Source organism: Triturus cristatus, chromosome 12 (assembly GCF_964204655.1).
Source record: "Triturus cristatus chromosome 12, aTriCri1.1, whole genome shotgun sequence".
Taxonomy (NCBI): Eukaryota; Metazoa; Chordata; class Amphibia; order Caudata; family Salamandridae; genus Triturus; species Triturus cristatus.
The window spans coordinates 288,341,065-288,360,646 of record NC_140595.1 but is presented as its reverse complement, the minus strand read 5'-3'; positions in this window follow the sequence as shown (position 1 = coordinate 288,360,646).

Here is a 19,582-nt window from a genome sequence, read left to right as displayed (position 1 = left end):
AAATAAATTTAGTCTCATATAGCACACATTGCCACAGTGGCCTATAGCATTAAATAGAACTACACAGTGCCCCAAATAGTTTGTAAATATGTATCTATTACCGGTGGTGCTGGACAATTTTTAGAGTTGGGGTGCTAGCTATTAATGTCACCTCCCTTTAAGGCACAGGGCTTGTAAATGTTGTATAATAAATGTGACCAAAGTGTTCTATGGCAGATTGCTGAGATGGTAGAGTGCCCAATGGGGAATTGTGGACTGGTACTGCATTTTCAGAAATAAATGATAAAGCATAGTGTGGTAGCTAATGATTTATTTATTTATTTATTTATTTGTTGATTAATTAAAACCATTACAAAAAGGACAAAAATAAATACAAACCAAACACTTTACCTAATTGAACATTCCTGGATACAATGCATAAAATTAACCACAATCAATTGACTTTTTCCAGTTCGGGATAATTCAAAAGTTATTATTTCATTTTTAAAATAGTTTACAGGACTTGACAATTTTCAGGGATAAAGTGCACGTGTGCCATTCGATAAAAATAATAAACATTATAAATGGAACATCATATAAGAATAGTACTCTAAAAACAGACAATTAATACATTATCTTAAAGTAGTACTATGAAAGCAAACAATTAAAAAGTGTCATAAAAATAATTCATCATCACCTTAAAAACAACAACATCAACGGTTCACAGTCTTAACAAATTTAACATATACTTTAGGTGTCAACTTTACATAATTTCTTTTCTACTATAAACATAAATTTTACAAATTGGTGTATAATATAAACGTTGACACCACTTAGGCAAAATATTAATGCCGATCTACAAGTCCTAAGTCCCATTTTTTTTAAAATAGGTTTTAAAATTATTTTCCGTTCCTTCATCATTTTTGGGCAAAGTGTTACCATATGCAGCAAGGTTTCGTCATACTGCCCACAAAGCCGACAAATATTTGATGCCCATTTGGACTCCCATTTAGGGGTTCCATCTTTGGTTGGATAAATTCCAAACCTTAATAACATAAACTTCTTCTTAATTAAGGGTTTTTCGTGTTAAAAAAGTAAATAAGGTTGGGCCATCATTTTGTCGAAGCAATTGGCAATAGACCAAAAGTGTTTTTTTTTCTCAACTCATATTTATCGAACAATTCTGACAGCAAGGCGACGGTTGAATTAATTATTTTTTTATAATCCGTTTTACTTCTTGTTTCGTCTTCCAATTTGGGATGAAGTACTGGGTATTTTAGACCCAGCGGTGCAGGGGCACACACCCTATGACTTCTGGGTTCACCCTGTTCCAGACCTACAGAAACACAGAGTCTTCTGGGTGATGTCAAAGAATCGTTTATTGGCTGCAGACCAATGACAGGTATCCTAGAAGTACAACAGCGTGTATGTTCTCAGGAGACTGCTGAAAATCATAGGAACGGGCTTCTCCTTAAGTACAAAATATCATGCTCCAGGCACACATTCCTTGGTTTACGATATGGCCATTATAAGTATACATTACAAACGAAAAAGCAGAGTCATGATGACCATCCCACATTCCAGTTCGGCCAGCCCACAATGATTTACACAGTAAGGTTCAGATCCCACATCGGATGTCAATAGACCCCCCAATAAACATGAGCATCTCCTGTTTTGGGAAACAAGTCATAAAGCAGGAACAAGCAGGTGTGGAAGAGATTAGCCGGGGGATTGTATAGAATGAAAGGGTTTTATGACGGGTCAAGCCCTGATGCTAATCACAGGTGGACGGAGGAAGGGGAGCTCGTGAGACCGGTTTGACCTGGGGCAGCAGAGCCAGCTGCCCAGGTCACAGAGAAGTCAGAGGGAAAGCCCATGTACTGTGAGGCCCGTATTTACTCCATTATAGCCTATGTGAGGGCAATGACAAGATGGCCACTGCTTCCAAAATGGAACCCGCGTAGTGAAGCAGAATAACGTGTACACAGTGCATTCATAGCTAGAACGGTATATAAAGCACTCGTACATGCCGCATTTACCATTTGCGGTTTGTTAATACCAAGATAGACAGGGGTAGGGCCCTGTCCCCTACGCGGTCCCGAATATTAAAGTACGACAGACCCTCCTTTTGCCCTTACATAGGCAATCACTATACTCATCTTAATCCGAGTCTAGGTCAATGTTCACAAAGTCATGGAGATGTTGCTGTAGCATCATCCTATTACTTAGCTCGTCCTTCGATACAGGTTTCCTTACACATAAGGTAGCACAGAGGCCACATATCGCAGGAGCACACTGTATGCACAGACAGAACAGGAAAAGAATGGCTAAGATCATTCCAATGACCATCAGAACTTTCCAACCCCAGGCAGATATCAATTCCCAGAACCACCCCACCAGTGACCAATCTCCCTTATCCACGTGTATGGATTCAGATATTTTATGGAGTTTGGAGATGGCTTGATACACTGTTGGAGCATTATCTGGTATGAAAATGCAGCAACTGGATTGGATGACCTTGCATACCCCACCGCGGTCTGCAAGAATAACGTCTAGAACCATGCGGTTCTGTAAAGTCATAAGGCGATCCGCTTGGAGCCTAGCTGTCAGATTACCAAGGGCACCAGCCGTTACATTGACAGTGGATTCAACCACACGAGTCAGCTGTCTCAGGTTCCTACTATTCACCATAGGTCCCCAAAACGGCAGGAAACCCAAGAAGAAGTCTCCCGCTTCCTGACCGGCAGTATCCTCCTTACTAATCACACCTCTCACAACTCTGGTCTTGTGATAGTCAGAGGCAGCAGTAAATGTCGGCGGTAGCAAGTTCGCAATATAACATGTGCCCGAGAAATCAGGGGGCAGCCATGTATATGCTCGGTCATTACAGATGAAATATGTGCCCTTGGCAGCCAAAAACGCAGGGGAAAACTGTGACGGGAAGGTGTACGTTTCAGTACAGTCACTTCTTCCCAGTTGAGCTCTAGGATTCTGACCATTACCCTGTAAGCAGAACCGACCCATGTGGGGTACGACCCAGATTGGAGATGAGATTTTTCGCTGTCTTTCACCCAGACTAATACTATACCCCGTCGCGTTCCATCCTACATAAGGTCTCAACTCTTCTTTGGGAATGGATGAGTATGCATCGATATCCCTACTCATATCGGCAACTCCTTTCATCAAAGCCTTATTATTGGTGATAGGTCTGATGGAACGCGGTTGGCGAGGGGAGTATGTATCTAGAGCATAGAGAAACATGGTTTGGAATGCCCATGACGATCCATTGTAACTGTACGGCAGCACCAGGTAGGGAATACCCTTGTTAATGGTATGTGGCATTAACCCACACACCCAGCAATTGGTCGTATTCATTACTAGTTGGTGCTGGTGCAAGAGCTGGATAAACGAGTTATTTACGAACTCTGATCGTCTGGTCTGTTCGTGCTCAGGCAAAGGGTGAAAAGAGTGAGAGGAGGCAGTAGAAAGAGGTATAGGCTGTTCAGTGGGTTCAATGGGCTTTTGAGCGGAGAAGAACACAAATCCTACAATAAACATTATTATGCTACACAGTGTAAAAAGGCACAAAAAGACAAAACATTTACTTTTTACAATTCTACACATCCTTGCGTTAAAGTTCATTTCCTCAATCGGTCTCTCCATCTTAAAAAACTCCATCCTCTACTCGGGCCGCTCGCGGCGGATGAGTTTCTTCTGCTAAGGAGTACGCCTGTCAGTCCAGGGAAACGCCCTAGACCAACCAGAACCGTCGACCTAGCGTCTTCGGCCTGTACCCCAAAGTCTTGGCACCGCGACCCTGCGGCAGAACCCGGATGGTGGTTCGAAAAACAAAAATCAAGAAAGTCCTTCAGATGGGAGAGCAAAAATGTTAAAAAGGAAATAGTGAGGAAATCTTTATTTGTCCATGGGCCTAGGTCTCAAATTATAGCGGAGACGGCCAGGTGCTGTTTGGTCTTGAAACAAAAGTTCAGGCTCAGTGGTGTCCAGTCGATTTGATGGTGGCACAGCTTCCTGCAGAATATTGTCACTCTCTTGGTCTGAAACTGTGCCTTTTATGCGTGCGTCACTGAATGGTACAAAACGAGGTACAGTGTCTGTCTCAGAGTCGGCGATACCCTCCTTGACCCACTGGTCATATGGCAGAGGCAAGGGGACTACTTTACAGTGGGTACCATGGATCCAGTGTTTCTTCCCTTTCACTCGCACTGCTGATCTTGTCGAAAGAAGAACAAGATGAGGGCCGATCCAGCGAGGCTCGTCGTTGCTCTTGCGCTGGAAATTTCGGACTAGCACCCACGTACCAGGGTTGATAGGGTGTCCAGGAGGTTCAGAAGCTTGGGGAAGAGTATCATGTACCTGTTGGTGCAAAACACGCAGTTTAACAGTCAAATCATACAGGTAATCGAGCAGTACTGGATGCTCTATCTCACTGAACTTCGTAGGCCTCGGTACACCCCATACATTGGCCGGACGGCCAAAAACAACCTCGTAAGGGCTAAGTCCCACTCGTGAGTGTATGGTCATTCTGGTGGACAGGAGTGCTAGAGGCAGAGCGTCAGGCCATTTAAGACCGGTGCTCGCCTGGATTTTGGCCAGCTTGAGCTTTAAGGCTCCATTGTAGCGTTCTACTAATCCAGCTGATTGGGGGTGATTTGCAGCATGGAACTTCTGCTTTATCCCTAGCCCTTCACATACATTCTTCATCACTTTACCCACAAACTCACTTCCATTATCACACCACACCATTCTTGGCATCCCAAACCTAGGGAAAAATTCCTTCACAAGGGCTTTGGCTGTGGATAGGGCAGTGTTATCCTTCAGAGGATAAGCCTCTATCCATTTCGAGAAAGCACAAACAACCACCAGTACATATTTCAGGTTGTTGCATCTTTCCATGTGAATAAAGTCCAGCTGCAAAACTTCAAATGGACATGATGGGGGTGCAAAGTGACCAGCTGGAGTTGGGGTTCCCCTACCAGGGTTGTACTTCAAACATACTATGCAATTCTTGACCACATTCTCTGCACACTTGGGAATCCCAGCATTCTGCCATACTGGAGCCAACAACTTGCATATACCTTTCGTACTGATATGTGCCATTCCATGTGCCATAGTAACCACTGGAAGCACATATGCATCAGGCAACAACCATCGCCTATGTTCTGTCAGATCAATCCAACAACCATTCTCATCCAACTTACCCATACTTTCTCTCCACTTGCTTAACTCTTCCTCTGTGGCTTCAGCTTGAAGCGACTTCACACTCTCTATTGTGTTCTCACACATTCCCACATCATTAACCCATCTTGCGGGGCCTGCAACATACATTCTAGTCTTCACATTCTGTGCTGTTTCTTTCGCGGTCTCATCAGCAAACGCATTCCCACGTCCAACATCATCTGTGACTTTCCTGTGCGCACTGCATTTCATGATCGCAACTTGCAACGGTAGGGTCAGTGATTCAAGGAGATCATTCACCAACTTGCCATTCTGAATTTTAGCTCCATGTGACGTCAGGAACCCACGCTCCTTCCACAAACGCCCAAAATTATGAGCCACGCCAAAGGCGTACTGGCTATCTGTGTATATATTCACTCTCATTCCTTCAGACAACACACATGCTCTCGTGAGGGCGATTAATTCTGCTGCTTGGGCCGAATTATGTGGCACTCGTGCAGTTTCCACGACCGTGTGTAAAGTCGTGATAGCATATGCAGCAGTCGTGTCACCATTAGGGAGTTTGAAACATGAACCATCTACCCATAAAGTGCCATCACACTCAGTCAGGGGAGTATCTTTTAGATCTACTCTCCCTTTCGTCTCTTCTTCCGTTCTGAACAGACAGTCATGTTGCTCAATCTCATCTGAGTCTGCTGGAATTGGCAACAATGTAGCTGGATTCAGCGTATTGCATCTCTTTATGTGTATGTGATTTGCTAACAGTGTAAGTTCATAACCTGATAATCGCGCACTAGTCAGGTGTTGTGTCTTAGTCCTATTTAATAATGTGTCTACAGCGTGTGGAACCATAACAATCAATGTATTGTCCATTACCAAACCAGCAGATTGTCGGATAGACATCGCTGCAGCAGCTGTCGCTCTCAGACAGCTTGGCAATGCCCTTGCTACAGGGTCCAAGGTGGATGAAAAATATGCGCATGGGCGCGGTCTGTCGCCAAAAGGCTGTGTTAACACTGACAACGCACATCCATCTTTCTCGTGAACATACAATGTAAAAGGCTTACTGTAGTCAGGGGTACCCAACACAGGTGCTGAACATAATGCATTACGCAATTCCACAAAACTCTTCTGGCACTCTTCAGACCATGGGATAGGATTCGGTGTGTCTTTGCATGTTAAGGCTAACAAAGGTTTTGCCAATAAAGAAAAACTAGGGATCCAATGCCTACAGTATGAAGTGATGCCCAAGAAAGCACGCACTTCTCTCTGTGTTCTTGGCACACTCAACTGCGCAATGGCTTGAATTCTTTCTGGGGTCAGTTTCCTTCCCTCCTTCGATAAGAGATGACCTAAGTAGGTCACTTCTTGTCGACAATATTGCAGCTTAGAGAGAGACACTTTGTGATGGAGAGCGGATAAATGGCGCAACGGTGACAATGTGGCTTCTTTACAAATCTTTTCAGTATCCGCAGCGATCAGTAAATCGTCCACGTACTGAATCAGGATAGCGCCACTAGGTAAAACAAGTGCATCAAGCTGCGCTTTCAAAGCTTGACTATATATTGATGGACTTTCACAGTAGCCCTGGGGAGCGCGTTTGAAGCGGAAGCTTCGGCCTCCCAGACTAAAACCAAAAATGTCCCTGCTCTCTTCTGCAATTGGGATACTAAAGAAAGCATTCTTTAAATCAATCACTGAAAACCATGCAGCAGAGGCTGGAATCATCGTTAACAAGGCAGTTATATCAGGGACAACCGGAAACTGTGGCACAACAATCTTATTAACCTCTCTAAGATCAATCACAAATCTGTAAACAGGTGGCTGTGAAGGGTCCGTTCGTTTTAAGACAGGTAAAATCGGGCTATTGCAAACGTTGCCTCTTGTCTCTTCAATCACACCCTTATTAATCAAGTCGCTGACAATGTCTAACAATGCTTTCTGCCCTTCATTAGAGATCTTGTACTGGGGAATACGTGGCAGTCTGACATTAGCCTTTAAAGTCACCACATATGGCGGTATCTCCAAGAGGCCCACGTCATTGGGACCAGTAGCCCAAAGGGCATCCGGAAGGGATGACAATTCAGGCGGCATTGTGTTTTTAGACAAGTACATTGGGGAAATCACTTTCTTGCCTAATGTAAGTTGTACTCCTGAAGGAGAACAATACAGTGTAGCATGCAATCTCTTCAACAAATCTAATCCCAGCAAATTCTCACCACAACCTGTTGTCAGAATCAGGGGTGCTTTCAGCTCGCAAGGTCCAACAGAAAGTGACATGGGACTAGAAATCGGGTTCCTAACTGGGGCGCCAGAAAAACCTACTGAAACATTTATATCGCCAGACAAAGGTGCGCCAGGGAGTTTTGAATGCATGATTGAACTCTTTGCAGCACCAGTGTCTAGCAGAAAAGGCTCCGTTACATTTGCTGTAGTCACCTCAACATACGGTCCACTCTGATCCACTGGCACTGAAACAACTCCCTCTCTCTGTCTATGGCTGTCCTAGTAATCATTATTTTCTGCACCACCGTCCTCTGCATAATAATCATTATTATAATACTGGGCCGTATTACTAATCGCGTTAGCTTGCTGATCAAAGCTATTGATGGTACTTTGAGGCGGCAGAGGACGCGCGTTCTGGGGAACACTTCCACGCCCTCTGCCTCTAGGAGCTTGCTGACCACCCCTACCTCTGGCGCCATACGCATTACCGTTCCGCTGCATTAGTTTAGGGCAACTATATTTAAAATGACCTTCCTCTTTACAGTATGAACATTGGTTGGGACCTACAGGGACACGTGGTTGGTAATACCCATTCATTTGCTGATTGTTTTGAAACTGTTGGGGTTGGTGATAGACACCTTGGGGTTGCCTATAATTATTCTGACCTCCACGTGGCGGATAGGCCTGCTGTAAAAGGACCTTTGTCTTTAGTTCCTTCGTTTTCTTCTCTGTTCTATCTTTCTCGTCTTTATCTCTATTTTCATAATACTGTGCAGTAGCCAGTATTTGCGCTGAAGAAGAAACAGCCCAAGAACTTTCTGAATCTTTTAACTTTTTACACAGGTCAGGAAGTAAATTCTGCACAAACTTGTCCACAAACAACCGTTGGCCACCCTCAGTAATCATATCCTGCCCACTGTGATCAATAAACGTTTCTTCAAACCTAGTAAAGAAGTCTGACACTGTCTCATCTTTCTTCTGCTTGCATGCAGATAACTTGTCCCAATTTACGCGCATCGCAGGCATTATTGTCTTCATATACGTGATGATTCTACCAGGCAGTTCAGCTACTAAAGGTTCTGGTTTCGCACCACCAGTTTGTCTAGCATCAGCAGCAACAATGTTAGCCCATGTATCCCCTAGTTCTGCATTGTGATCTACATTACGAATTGACCCCCATAGAGGCTGTGGAACAACATTACCAAACAACATGTCTATGTCGGCCAGATTCATAATGCATGACCCTGCCGTCTGTGACAACTCTTTATAATAACCTGCTGGGTTTTTACGGGGATCAGGCAAGGACTGCTTAAGCGCTAACACCTCAGAGCGCTTCCATGGAACATGTACCCAAACACGCTGGAAATGCGCTGCCACAGCGGGGTTACCACCGGCAGCTGCAACCGCTTCCTTCCATACCGGGGGAACTTCTCTCATAGGGTATTGTCACGCTTTTACCTTTTTCCCCACAAGGACATCTTGTTCAAACAATGACTGTTGGCAATCATCATTCCTAAAGGACAATACAACCGCAACTGCTTTATCTACTCCACGGTCCACAATTATACCAGTTCCAAAATCGAACCTCACTCTACACAATTCCTGCGGGTTCGGATTTTTACCACTATCCTCCAATTCTTCACAGAGAATTTCGCACATTTTCTCAAACACATATCTCTGTTTCGGGGCATCCCATTGATGGAAAACGTTGACAACTGATTCCACATCATACAGTGAAGGAAAAACGATCCATCTACGCGCCATGTTATCTATTACCTTTTTCTCATCGGGGTTAGGCAATTGGCTACGCAATTGCTTACGCTGTAAACCAGGAGTCGCACCAGATGACTCAAAGAGAGGAGACATTAATGTAGTAACCACATTAGCTAAGCGCTGTCGCGCTGAAGGAGAAGCTGAGGCGAGAACAGGGGGAAAAACAGAGGGAAGAAAAGAGGATGTAGAGACAGGTACTGGAGTGGTGGAAGGAAGAGTGTCAGGGGAGGCAGCTGCTGTATTAGGCAAAGTCGCAGGAAGTGCGGGGGCAGTTGGAAGCACAACTGGCGGCCCTTGAGAGGGCTGCGCTACAGGGATAGGAGCCGGCTGCAAAGCAACTGGCGGTTGCGGCAAGGCTTGCAGTATATTCACTGGAGGTGGCATATTTACAAGCTGGGGAGGCGCCGTGGCATTTTGAGCATACGGGGGTGGCGAACTCAACAAATGTGACATCAGGGGATCTTTCTCCTTTACTTCTAACTCATTCTGCTTAGAATATGGTAAAGCTGGGTAACATTTGTCAATCCCTAACTTGCGCTGCCTATGCAATTGCTCACTCATCTGCTCCTCCTCATTGTCTTTAAATTGTACAGCTGCTTGCATTACTGTCATACCTTTCTCTCTCTTATTCTTTTTCGCTAACTTAATTTCCTTTTGTTTGGCTTCCTTTCGCCATAAGCGGAAAGAGTCAAACATCGCCGGCCGGGCTTTCTTCTTAAACAATTTAATTTCCAAATTATCTAAAATATCGGTATCAAAACTACCATTTTGGGGCCATTTTAAAACACCATCTTTCCTGGTGTAGTGGATCCACACTTCGTTATATGCAATGGGGCCTACACCATGTTTTACATAGAGCTCATAAGTTGGAGTTCCAACCGGAGGAACCGGACATGATTCCTCTAGCTGGAAATCTTTTCCACAACCCAAACAGAATAATCTACCAAATAGTCCAGAACCAGGCATCTTCGCTCACTAGTCTAGATCCAAACGTCAAAGGATTATCGAATACGATATTCTCGTGAATACACGAGTCCTCTGGTTTTGGCGTTTGCAAACTCCAAAGTACCAAATTACCGAATCAAACGATCCCGAAGGATACCAAAAACAAATAGGAGACGCTCCACTTATACTTAACTGAATATTGTTGATCGATGGCGTCACCAGAAGACTCTCTCGATTGTTTCGCTCTCTCAAAACTCGTCAAGGGTCCAAAACAGGTCGATTAATCAGGGCAGCAGTCCTTCGTAGCCGTCGGGACGCGGAGAACCTCGCAGAAAAGACTTTCGGACCACGTCGACATGCAGGGGTCGATGAAGTGGCGGCCTTCCTCCGGAATTTCCACGCGAAGCTCCTCACGAACCTCTGGCTTGGACTGGTACCGCTGAAATCGTCCCGAGTTGGGCGCCAAACTGAAGTACTGGGTATTTTAGACCCAGCGGTGCAGGGGCACACACCCTATGACTTCTGGGTTCACCCTGTTCCAGACCTACAGAAACACAGAGTCTTCTGGGTGAAGTCAAAGAATCGTTTATTGGCTGCAGACCAATGACAGGTATCCTAGAAGTACAACAGCGTGTATGTTCTCAGGAGACTGCTGAAAATCATAGGAACGGGCTTCTCCTTAAGTACAAAATATCATGCTCCAGGCACACATTCCTTGGTTTACGATATGGCCATTATAAGTATACATTACAAACGAAAAAGCAGAGTCATGATGACCATCCCACATTCCAGTTCGGCCAGCCCACAATGATTTACACAGTAAGGTTCAGATCCCACATCGGATGTCAATAGACCCCCCAATAAACATGAGCATCTCCTGTTTTGGGAAACAAGTCATAAAGCAGGAACAAGCAGGTGTGGAAGAGATTAGCCGGGGGATTGTATAGAATGAAAGGGTTTTATGACGGGTCAAGCCCTGATGCTAATCACAGGTGGACGGAGGAAGGGGCGCTCGTGAGACCGGTTTGACCTGGGGCAGCAGAGCCAGCTGCCCAGGTCACAGAGAAGTCAGAGGGAAAGCCCATGTACTGTGAGGCCCGTATTTACTCCATTATAGCCTATGTGAGGGCAATGACAAGATGGCCACTGCTTCCAAAATGGAACCCGCGTAGTGAAGCAGAATAACGTGTACACAGTGCATTCATAGCTAGAACGGTATATAAAGCACTCGTACATGCCGCATTTACCATTTGCGGTTTGTTAATACCAAGATAGACAGGGGTAGGGCCCTGTCCCCTACGCGGTCCCGAATATTAAAGTACGACAGGGACAATCAAATTTTAGGAGGCACTCAGCTAAGTAGTCCTGCCAGCTTCTGGAGTATTCACTGAAGGAAATCTCGCTCCAACACATATTGGCCAACGTGCCCTCCTTGGCGCGAGATAATGCCAATAGTGTTTTTACAAATGATGCTTTACGCACAAAGAGCTGATTCCGTAAGCCAAATTCCAGTAGCTAATGGTATTTATAGATAGCTCAGAATCAATAAAAATTGCTGTCTTGAAACTAAATTCCCCAAAACAGTCACTGGATTGGAAACTCAGTTTTGACTGGGAGAGACTTTGGATTTTCTATTTTAACAACAAACCTGAAGGACCAGGCTGTATTAGTGTGTCTTGGTATGTATAGACACTATGGGCCCAACTTAATTCTTGGCGGTAAAGATACTTAGTTGAAAATGTGACGGAGCATACTCGCCACTAAGATGCGGGAGGACCTTTGGGTTAACCATGACAGAGACTACTCTGTCTCCACTGTGATTAACCCCCTTCCACAGCACCTGGGGAGCAAGGGCCGTCAGAGAAATGACTACATGTCCGCCCACCCAAATAGGCTCAGTGGACATGTAGTCATTTTTTACTACCAGGTAAAACCTGGCGATACAAAACTGTAAAAATATTTTAATGCTCCCTCCCACCATGGAAAAGGTCTCCCATGACGAGGAGAGCATTTTTCTCTTTTACAAAAAGAAATTCCTGTTTCAGGATTTTCTTTTTGAAAAGAATAAAAAATGATTATTTATTATAGGGCTGCGTCCTTCAGACACAGCCCTATAACAAACAGTAAAATGCATTGATAGGAACCGGTCACGGTTCTTTCCAATGCTTTTATAAATGACTGCCTGCTAGGCGGTCATTTATAATTTTGGTGGGTGGAGATGTCTTGACCTGGCAGATGTAAAGTCCTCTGGCAGGCCAATGACGACTTATCAGGTCCGGAGTTCTAGGCCTGTATCCCTGGTGGTCCAGTGGAGGCATCTCTGCTCTGCTGCTGCTCTCTGCCCTCTGCAAAGGAGGCTGCTGTCTACCCTCTGTAATTCTGCTTTTTACCTATTGCTCCTCGGCTCTTTTTTTTCACCTTCCTTTCCGATTGAACTTTTTTGTACTTTTCCTTATTTCTCCTCATTTTGTACCTTTTTCCCTTCCGTGCCCTTACCGCTGCTCGCACCCACGGCCTGCCCCCTCCAGCGCCGTTTTCCCACTGCTCTCTGTCTTTCTGCTTTCTGCCTGTTGCTCCTCTGCTGATTTTTCACCTTCCTTTCTGTTTTTGCTTTTTTCTCTTTTCCTTATTTCTCCTCTTATTGAGTCTTTTCCTCTTCTGTGCCCTTGCCACTGCTCGCCCCCTTCACAGCCCGCCCCAATCCAGCACTGTTTTCCCACTTCCCACCCCCCAGCTGTCCAGCCCTCCTCAACACTACTTAATGGCGGCTGCGCCAAAGGCATGCCTGTCTGGGCCCATCCGCGTCTGGACCATGCCCAGCCCCATGGACCTTGGTCCTCAGACCATGCACCGCTACGACTCTAGCACCCTCCACACAATCAACACCGGAGGTTCCACTGCCCGCCACCTCGCTTTACCAAAGAACACACAAGGCACATTCACCTGCCACAACTGCACCTTCACCTTCCTCTGCACACCCTCAAGAACCGGACCCGATCACCTCACATGCATCCAACTCAACAACCTCTCCTTCAAAAGACACGCCGTGGAGATCTGGGACCTGATCAACTCCATCTCTCTCAACATCTCCTTCTTTATGGAAACCTGGATGAACCTCACCTCAGCCCTGGACATCACAACCACCATCCCTAACAGCTACAAAATAATCCACAAGGACCGCTTCAACCCACCAGGAGGAGGCATTGCCATCATACACAAAACACCCTCCATGTCACAAACAGCTCCGACGACCACTCACCTGACATGGAGCACCTCCATTTCCAGATCCAGACCAACCCGAACACCACCCTCTGCAGCACCCTCTTCTACATACCGCCCGGACCCGCACCCCCTTCAGTGAAGTCATAGCCACCTTCATCGCTCACCGTGCTCTCACCTCAGTGGACTACATCCTCCTCGGAGACCTCAATTTTCTCCTGGACAACCCCGATGACTACACACCTTTACCCTACTGGAGAACCTCACCACCATCGGACTCAAACAACTGGTCACAGCGCCAACCCACTCAGGAGGACAAACACTTGACCCTATCATCTCTGCAAGCAACATCTCCATCAGCCACACCTCTGAGCCACACTGGACCGACCACCACTGCGTTGACTTCTCCTTCAAACCCACTGTATGTCACCATGCCCATCACAATCCTCGCAGAAGCTGGAAAAAGGTCACAGAAGACCAGCTCACCACCTCCCTCAGCAAAACCCCACAGCAAAATCCATGGACACCAACACCTCGGCGCGCAACCTACACCACTGGCTCTCCAACTGCGCCAACACACTGACTCCCCTCAAGAAACCCTCAGGCAAGCAGTCCTCCAAGAAAGCCAGCTGGATCGCCCCCCCCGCCCACTCTCTAAGAGTCCAGGCGCACCTGCAGACGGCTTGAAAAAATATGGAGGAGCAACAAGATCGTGGTAGACTGTGCAGCCTTCAAAGCCGTTGTCACCACACACCACCACCTCATCAGAACAACAAAGAAAGCATCCATCCAGGAACGCATCAACGTTAACGCACACAACAGCAAAACACTCTTTGCTGTGGTAAAAGAATTCACCAACCCAACAAAAAAGACTGCAGACATTCCCCTTTCACCCACCACACTCCACCCACAACCACCGCACCAAATGGCTCCAGACCTCAGCAGTCCTTACCCAAGTGGACCACCCTTACCCCTGACGACACCCTCAGGATAATGAAGGGCATCCACTCTGGTGCCCCCTCGGATCCCTGCCCTCACCACATCTTCAACAGAGCCAGGAACTCCATCGCACCAAAACCCTGACGCACCATCAACTGCTCCTTCGCATCCCCCACCTTCCTGGAAGACTGGAAGCAAGCAGACATCAACCCCCTGCTGAAGAAACCCTCTTCTGACCCGACGGACCTCAAGAAACACAGAGCCATCTCTTGTCTCCCCTTCTCAGCCAAAGTCATTGAAAAAGCTATTAACACCCAACTCTCCGAGTTCATTGAAATGAACCACATCCTGGACCTCTCCCAATTGGGCTTCAGAAGCAACCAGAGCACCGAGACCTATCTCCCCACCTCTACAGATGACATCCGCACCCTCCTCTATCAAGGCAAAACGGCTTCTCATCCTGGGCTCCAGCCCCTTTGCCTGGGACGACTCCTGGTGGCCTGCAGCACTTGGACCACCCCCCCCACACCAATGCACTAAGCACAAAACCTCTGCATCATCTGGGACTCCTCATTCTCAATGAACCGCCAAATCAATGCTATTTCATCCTCTTGCTTACAAATGCTCTACCTGCTTCATAAAATCTTCAAGCGGCACCACACAGAAACACGAAAAGGAACTGCAGAACATCTAGAATGACTCCACCAGACTCATCCTGAACATCCCATGCCACAGCCACATCTTCGGCCACCTGAGAGACCTCCACCGGTTACCTATCAACAAAAGAATCACCTTCAAGGTCCGCACACTGCTAACTAGAATATTGGGCTAACAGAGAGGGAACATTAAGAGTATTGAAGGGAAGTGGAAGAGAGTTATATCTCTTTCTCACACAAATATGCAGTTCCTATGTCGGCAGATAATTTCAATTGCCAGGCATGCAATAAAACATACATTGACACAACATTTAAAATTTCAGCTGGCACTATGTGCCTGATTACGATGTGAGGTGGAAAGCCTCCGACCGCTGTTCGGATGCTTTCCACCCAAAATTGTAGGTTTAAAGTCCGGCCGCCATATTAGGAAGATGGCGGTTGGAGTTTAAACCTGCTGGGGAATCTGACATGGTTCTGACTAGCTGAAGGAGCCCGTCGGTCAGTCGGAAAGGCAGCATACCTTAAGGACGGCATTTCGGCCATCGGCCTTATGATGTCGGTTTCAGACAGCCATTCTATGTCGGTCTTTCCGACATGGAAAGGATGTCGGAAATCAAAGTTGGGGGGTCCTAGCAGGGTCACCTTCCCCCTGGACAACCGCATACTCCAGTGGGGACACCTATGGTGCAACCCCTCAACATCCCTGCCCCATGTGCCTGCCATACGGTGGTAGGATGTTTACAAACATACATTTTTCAATGGGGGCTTGTGCCACAGGTGCACAAGCTCCCACTGAAAAAATGAAGTTTCCGACTGCACTATATGCGGTCGCATCCTAATTGGGATTGCAGAACCGCCGACCCATGGTCATGCGGTTTCTTTCCTACAACGGTCACAATGAGGGCCTATATGTTTTATCAGATCATCTTGTGATACATGCTAAGTCATTAAACAATCTAAATTGCTGCAGTATCAGCCAAGCTATCGACTTGCTATGGAAATTTAGATTTTATGAAATACCAGAAGTGTGCAGTTCCTAGCGGAAGAAAGGTCTTTCCTAAAAAGTGCCCTCACACCCCCCGAATGATGTCATGCTTCATCATTGGGCCTTGCTCCTCGTTGGGCCAGTGCTGCAATGCCCAACGGACCCGCGCGAGGGGGCTTTTTGGCGGAGATCTTTTGGATAACCATAGGGTGAGTGCAGTTGTGTGGATTAAGGTAGGGCGGTGAATAAGTGGGTGAGTCTAAAATAGGTCTAAGACCGTCCTAACTGAATGGGTTTTATTCTCAAGGGGCACTAGCCTAGTTAAAATAATCTGCCCTAGTTGGATATAATGTTCCTAAAGGGCTAGTGGTTTGTGTAGGGTCAACATGTTTCGTGCCTCTATAGCCTCTAACGGTTCTGGTGGCACTTCATCGGGACCAAGGAAAATTCAAATTAGGCGATACTGGCACTACCGCTTATCTGGTACAGTGCTATTTGGGGATAGTAACCAGAAGCAGTGAGCAGCCCCGGGTTGGTTGATCCCGAGGTGAAAGACCTAGGGAATATGGGAAAAATAAAAAAGAACGGAAGAGAACTAAGGTTATGTTAAAAATAGCATTACAGTGAAAGGTTGCTATGGAAGCTTGGAATTACAATTTTGAAATAATGTGGTACAGTGCTGTAAGTGATGACTCCAAACTACCATGGACGGATCTATAAATGATTTGTGGGCCAATTACAATATCGGTGTGTAAAGAAGCATGGTGTCATTAAATATTCATGACCCATGCATCAGACTATGAATGAAATAAGCCTTCCTGGAGAGCTAAATAACATGTACATTGTTTTTAGGCAACCATGAAATACGAGCTCACACATTCATGCAAGTGACAGGCACATTCATTGTGGCAAGTATTGTAGAGCGCAGGTGAGAGTTGCTGTACAAATCGCTCTTGCAAGCAACCAACACATCCATCCTGAGTGTGGTTGGTTATCAGGACACGGGTGAAAGTGACTAGACAGGGGGTGCACCCTCTGCAATAGATTTACCCATAAACAGTACCGGTCCCATTAGGGGAGTGCCATGACAGCATGATGCAGTCATGTAAGTTGCTGTGTGACCGCGGTGGATTAACAATCACCCCTAGGGATTGGGGCTGTTACTGATGGGTTTGGCAGAGCACTTCGTTGCTCAGTATCTAAGGAGAAAGCACAATATTAAAAGATCTCTCTTACCAGGATCGAAGAGGTTTGTCTGCACACACACAGCTACCATAGTCACGCAGGGAGGCAGTGCAACTAGCAGCTGTCCTACTCTTGATCCGGGACCCATAGTTCCTGCTTCTGGGTCTGCGTGGTGCGTCATGTTTGCTTGAAGGTCTGGAGAGTCAACCTCGGCGGCCATCTTGGGGGGGGGGGGATTTTTATTAAACCTAGGAACTGCACACTTCTGGTGTTCCATGCTATTGCATTGGAGCACGTGTGCAGGACCTGTTAAAATATAGCTCCTGGTTCCCCCTGTATAAATCAGTCTTTGCACGGCGGCTCAGCCGTGGAACCCTTCCCCCTTTCTCCCTCTTGGATCAGGTCGCAATAAACTTAACAAGAATCATGGAGAACAACCAAGGTTTGTCGTTTAGCGACAACCTAGTTTCTGAGATACTCAGAGCACCTTCAATGCTAGACGCAGAAGGAGGAGCTTCTTCTAGTAACCAAGGTAGTGATTGGAACACAATCACTTCAATGAAATGGCAACTTATGAAAATCATCATGCACTGGACCATCATGACCAAATAGTTACAAGCTAATATAGCTCCTAACGGTCTGATTGTCTCTAATACTCCCAGAATATTCCTGGAAGACAAGCAATTTAAAGAAGAATGATCCCTGGTCTCTTGTAAATGTACCAGGGACCTGCTAGTGCTGATCATCAAGACTGCCAAACGCCTAGCCGACAAACTTATCATAAAAATCACAATGGCAGAGGGAGCCTTATAAGCCAGCACCACTATTGCGGTTTTCAAAGCAAAATTGGCAGAAATTACCAACAAAATAACAGACAACAAGGATTACCTGATGAGAAAAAAAGCGGCAAAACTGAAAAAAGACATCTCCATATTCAGCAAGGAGAAAGTCTATCCATATCTTAAAGATGACTACTGCCCAGTAGTAGAAGACAACTCTTCAGATGACAGCCACTCCTCAAGGAGAAGAACTTATTCTACATGCAGCAACTCCAATACGGATATCCATGGCGGTCAACAACAAGATCACCGAGCACCACCAAACATGATGTACGGATATGGCCTACCACCCTACCAGGGACCCCCAATGTGGCAATACCCCAATTTTCCACCAACCACCTTTCGCCTCCTTCCAATCATAACCTTTTTTAGGCAGAGGCTGGGGCAGAAGGAGAGGCAGAAAAAGAAGCGGATTCAATCAACAGAAACAGGTACAATGACAGGACCAAGTACAACAACCCCACATGGAATTGAGCCACATGGAGAAGGAAAACTGATTGTAAACCTCCCTGAAAGATCCCTCAAAGATGTAGAAACGAATGTCCTACAACAAGGTTTGGGCTTCGTGCCTACCCCCAGAATTGATGACTTTCGCACCAATTGCGAACTTCACAACTTTTTCAGAAAAGTTTGCCTAAAAGCCTTCTTTGGGGACCAACTGGAAGCTACAGCTGTGGACTCTGGTCTCTGAAAACCATCCACGTTTACCCCCAATGCCAGTATGGTACTTCCAGAAGTTCTCACGTTCGAAAAGGCAGTCCTCAAAGAAATCACAGAAAAACTCCCCAAGAGAGGATTTTACAACACCACCAGAGTGGAAACAGAAGCCATCAAAACCCTGGCCAATGACCCTGCCATCACTATAAAAGAGGCAGACAAGGGAGGAGCCATCGTAATTATGTCTACCACCAACTACAGGACGGAATATCTGCGTCAGCTCCAGGACACTAGATATTACACCCCCTTGCAGAGGATCCCACCCCACGTCTCATAACACGAATACAATTACTGGTGACCTCTGCACTGAATCAATGATGGATTGCGAAAAATGAGGCTGATTTTCTGATCAACAAAAATCCCAGACTACCCTATTTCTACACGTTGCCCAAAATTCACAAGGTGGGTATCGCCCCCCCCCCCAAGGGTAATCCATTGTCTCGGGCATAGGGTCAGTCTTAGAGCTCCTTACTACATTTTGTGACCACAGTTTTCAACCCCTAGTTAAAATCACACCTACCTTCCTTCAGGACAATAAGGAAGTCCTAAATCTAATTGAGAGATCACCAATCTAGAGGGCATACTACCCAACGTCCTGATAACCCTCTATGTCGAAGCCCTCTACACCAACATTCCTCAATTATCTACACTGCAGGTTATCAACGAAGTCCTGTGCAACACCACATTGACCTCACCAACCCCCATAAGCTTCATTATGGAATGCGCACACATTGCTCTAACAAGAACTTCTTTCAATTCGAGGACCAGATTTACCACCAGACCCAGGGGACTTCCATAGGCAGAACTTTCGCCCCTAGTCTGGCATGTCTTTACATGTCAGACTTTGAGGCGAAACATGTGCTCACTGAAACCAACCCTTTCACCTAGAATGTCTCCCTGTGGCGGTGTTATATAGCTGA